This window comes from Oncorhynchus masou, chromosome 7, assembly GCF_036934945.1.
Source record: "Oncorhynchus masou masou isolate Uvic2021 chromosome 7, UVic_Omas_1.1, whole genome shotgun sequence".
Lineage (NCBI taxonomy): Eukaryota > Metazoa > Chordata > Actinopteri > Salmoniformes > Salmonidae > Oncorhynchus > Oncorhynchus masou.
The window spans coordinates 16,834,645-16,839,644 of record NC_088218.1 but is presented as its reverse complement, the minus strand read 5'-3'; the positions used below and the strand labels follow the sequence as shown (position 1 = coordinate 16,839,644).

Here is a 5,000-nt window from a genome sequence, read left to right as displayed (position 1 = left end):
AACAGAGGAGGCGCTATGAGGAGATGGAACAACTACGGAGAGATGAGGAGAGGAGGCACGCGGAGAGAGAACAGGTACACACTGACTTCCTCCTGTAGTCCTCTTGTTCTCTCTCTACCTACTGCTACAGTGTATAGGAGTATATCTGTCTCTTGTTCTCTCTCTACCTGCTGCTACAGTGTATAGGAGTATATCTGTCTCTTGTTCTCTCTCTACCTACTGCTACAGTGTATAGGAGTATATCTGTCTCTTGTTCTCTCTCTACCTGCTGCTACAGTGTATAGGAGTATATCTGTCTCTTGTTCTCTCTCTACCTGCTGCTACAGTGTATAGGAGTATATCTGTCTCTTGTTCTCTCTCTACCTACTGCTACAGTGTATAGGAGTATATCTGTCTCTTGTTCTCTCTCTACCTGCTGCTACAGTGTATAGGAGTATATCTGTCTCTTGTTCTCTCTCTACCTGCTGCTACAGTGTATAGGAGTATATCTGTCTCTTGTTCTCTCTCTACCTACTGCTACAGTGTATAGGAGTATATCTGTCTCTTGTTCTCTCTCTTCCTGCTGCTACAGTGTATAGGAGTATATCTGTCTCTTGTTCTCTTGTTCTCTCTCTTCCTGCTGCTACAGTGTATAGGAGTATATCTGTCTCTTGTTCTCTTGTTCTCTCTCTTCCTGCTGCTACAGTGTATAGGAGTATATCTGTCTCTTGTTCTCTCTGTTTCTTGTTCTCTCCTTCCCTCCAGGCTGCGTTAGGAGTACATCTCTGTCTGACTCTGTCTTTCTGTTTCCTGTTCTCTCCTTCCCTCCACGCTGCATTAGGAGTACATCTCTACATCTCTGTCTGACTCTCTCTTTCTGTTTCCTGTTCTCTCCTTCCCTCCAGGCTGCATTAGGAGTACATCTCTGTCTGACTCTCTCTTTCTGTTTCCTGTTCTCTCCTTCCCTCCACGCTGCGTTAGGAGTACATCTCTGTCTGACTCTCTCTTTCTGTTTCCTGTTCTCTCCTTCCCTCCACGCTGCATTAGGAGTACATCTCTGTCTGACTCTCTCTTTCTGTTTCCTGTTCTCTCCTTCCCTCCACGCTGCGTTAGGAGTACATCTCTGTCTGACTCTCTCTTTCTGTTTCCTGTTCTCTCCTTCCCTCCTGGCTGCATTAGGAGTACATCTCTGTCTGACTCTCTCTTTCTGTTTCCTGTTCTCTCCTTCCCTCCAGGCTGCATTAGGAGTACATCTCTGTCTGACTCTCTTTCTGTTTCCTGTTCTCTCCTTCCCTCCACGCTGCGTTAGGAGTACATCTCTACATCTCTGTCTGACTCTCTCTTTCTGTTTCCTGTTCTCTCCTTCCCTCCAGGCTGCATTAGGAGTACATCTCTGTCTGACTCTCTCTTTCTGTTTCCTGTTCTCTCCTTCCCTCCAGGCTGCATTAGGAGTACATCTCTACATCTCTGTCTGACTCTCTTTCTGTTTCCTGTCCTCTCCTTCCCTCCTGGCTGCATTAGGAGTACATCTCTGTCTGACTCTCTTTCTGTTTCCTGTCCTCTCCTTCTCTCCAGGCTGCATTAGGAGTACATCTCTGTCTGACTCTCTTTCTATTTCCTGTTCTCTCCTTCCCTCCAGGCTGCATTAGGAGTACATCTCTGTCTGACTCTCTTTCTGTTTCCTGTTCTCTCCTTCCCTCCTGGCTGCATTAGGAGTACATCTCTACATCTCTGTCTGACTCTCTTTCTGTTTCCTGTCCTCTCCTTCCCTCCAGGCTGCATTAGGAGTACATCTCTGTCTGACTCTCTTTCTGTTTCCTGTTCTCTCCTTCCCTCCAGGCTGCATTAGGAGTACATCTCTGTCTGACTCTCTTTTCTGTTTCCTGTTCTCTCCTTCCCTCCTGGCTGCATTAGGAGTACATCTCTGTCTGACTCTCTTTCTGTTTCCTGTTCTCTCCTTCCCTCCAGGCTGCATTAGGAGTACATCTCTACATCTCTGTCTGACTCTCTTTCTGTTTCCTGTTCTCTCCTTCCCTCCAGGCTGCATTAGGAGTACATCTCTGTCTGACTCTCTTTCTGTTTCCTGTTCTCTCCTTCCCTCCACGCTGCATTAGGAGTACATCTCTGTCTGACTCTCTCTTTCTGTTTCCTGTTCTCTCCTTCCCTCCAGGCTGCATTAGGAGTACATCTCTACATCTCTGTCTGACTCTCTTTCTGTTTCCTGTTCTCTCCTTCCCTCCACGCTGCGTTGTGATAGGAGTATATCCGTAGACAGCTGGAGGAGGAACAGAGACAGTTAGAGATCCTACAGCAACAGCTTCTACAGGAGCAGGCTCTACTGCTGGTAACACTGTTACCCCTGCATGTCTATGTATATATACCCCTGACCTCTCACCCCTGACCCCTCAATAACTTCTACAGGAGCAGGCCCATTGTATACCTGCATGTGTACATCTACCTACCCCCCTCCTCTGAAGTCTGACCCCTCAACCCTGTGAAACTACAGCTACAGAGCCTGTGGTGTAAACCTGTACCTTGTCCCCGTGTCCAGTGTTTGTTGTTCCTCGTTCCTCTCTGCAAGTACTTACCCTGCAAGGAACCCCCCTCCCCAGCCCCATCAAATCACATCACATGTTATTTGTCACATGCGCCGAATACAACAGGTGTAGACCTTACTGTGAAATGCTTACTGACAAGCCCTTAACCAACAATGCAGTTCAGGAAAAGTTAAGAAAATATTTACTAAATAAACTAAAGTAAAAAAATAAAAAGTAAATGACATAAAAATAATGAGGCTGTATACAGGGGGTACTGGTACCAAGTGTGGATCATGGAACGTCCCTGTGAGCCCTGTCCTGTATGGATCCTATTGGTCAATCTGCCCTGTATGGAGTGATGCTATTGGCCATGTGTGTCATGTGTCTCTGTTGCTTGGCTCTGTGCTGTCATGATAGTGATTTGGTTAAGATCGGATAATATCAGCCTTCCGCGTGTGTGTGTGTCTCTATAGGAGTATAAGCGTAAGCAGATTGAGGAACAACGTCAAGCCGAGAGACTCCAGAGACAGTTACAACAGGAGGTAACACTTGGTTCTTATGATGATGTCATATAACAATGGTGTTGAATAATTGAAGAGATGGTCAATTGTTGCCTATTTGTTTTGTAGAGAGCCTACCTGGTGTCTCTGCAACAGCAGCAACAGCAACAACAACAAAACCAAGATGGCCGACCAGGCGAGAAGAAACCGCTGTATCACTATAAAGACTCAGCTAGTCCTACTGACAAACCTGCATGGGCTAAAGAGGTACACACACACACACACACACACACACACACACACACACACACACACACACACACACACACACACACACACACACACACACAGACACAGACCTGGTGTCTACACTGATAGAAGCAGAAGGGTTCGAGAGAAGATGCTGGAGAGACTCTGGACAACATTCATAACTGAAGATCATGAGTACAGTCTCAGTCTAACTACAACATTGTCTGTGTAGCGGTGCATACAGTGTGGATCGGAACAAGATATTGTGTTCTTCTGTTACAGTTCTCGTGTGTTTTATATTTGATGTGTGTGTTTGAAGAGTGTGCATGTGTGAATTGGTCTCTGTTCACGTGTGTGTGTGTGTGTGTGTGTGTGTGTGTGTGTGTGTGTGTGTGCTTGTTTAACTTCTGCCCCACCTTGTCTACAGGTCCTGAAGCAGCAGCCACACCCCCAGAGCCACTCACCCCGCCCATTCCTCAGACAAAGCCACTCCTTCAACCAACCTTCATCCCCCATTCCCTCCCACGCCAACCTCCCTCACCGAGCCCCCTCCGACCCCACCCGCCCCCCTCACATCCGTATCACCCTGGAGACCAGGGATCTAGTAGATCCCATTCTGAAACAGGAGATCAGCCAGCAGGTTAGAGAGATAAGAGCTCAGAAAGCCGGTCAGAGGGTGGTCATACAGAAAGAAAGAGGATGCAATACCAGAGCCAACCACCAGGGGGTAGTACAACACAACAACCGGGGGCCAAAAGGGCCTAGCCGAGCTGGTCAAAAGGCTGGTCAGCAAGACCAAGTACGCAGTGCCAGGCCTAAACACCAAGGGCCACAACCCAACCCCAACCAGGGGCCACATCATAATGGGAAGGGGCAACAGACTGGCTTTACCCGAGGCCCCAGCCCTAACCCCAACCCCAACCAATCTCCAAAAGAGAGCCCCATCTCTAATCCCCAAGCCCCTAACCAAGAGGCCCTCAATGGGCCAGCCTGGGCACCCAGCTCCAGCCCCAACCAGGGACATATCCTGGGGGTGAAAGACCAGGGGAAGATATGGGTCAGTGGCCGTAGTGGCAGCTCCATCTCCCCCTTTTGTAGAATAGACATAGAAGTAAATGACATAGATGTAGAAATACACTCCTCTTCCTCCTCTCGTTCTAATTCTTCTTTCCTCTACCCCTCTCCTGATCATGATCTTAGAGGCAGCTCTCTGTTTCCCTGTTGCATAGAAGATGTAGAAATAGATGAACTAGATATAGAAATTGAGGAACTAGAAAAGAGGGAGTTGGATTGTTGGAGGTATAGAGAGGAGCGGGGGGAATGGAGGGAAAGGGGTAGAGAGGGAGGTGTGGGGGGGTTGAGGATGGCTTCCAGCCATGAGAGTCTGTTGGGATCCTATGGGGGTCATACGAACTCTGACCTCTACCCCCGACCCCTAACCCCTGACCTCTCAGCCTCTGCACCAGCAGGCCGTCTACGCCCTTTCCTGTCCTCCAATCACAATCACTTCCTGGCTCCTAAATCCTCCAAGCAGAGTCCGTTCCTCCAAGTCCCCTGTTGGGCACCTCCCCCTCTGAACAGAGTGAGGTCAGAGGTCAGTGATGATGATGAGGTCACGACCTCTAACCTGGACCTGACTTCCTCTGCTCCAGCTAACATGCTCAGATCACACCTGGCCCAGTCCATGCCCATTAGATCCAAGCAGTCATCCCTCTCTTTCTCCCACCTTCGTTCT

At 48.6% G+C, this 5,000-nt stretch overlaps 1 pseudogene; it reads left to right on the top strand.

The window, feature by feature from the left end:
* The window catches only part of LOC135543389 (TRAF2 and NCK-interacting protein kinase-like), a 52,958-nt pseudogene that overhangs the window by 34,180 nt on the left and 13,778 nt on the right, over nucleotides 1-5,000 (top strand).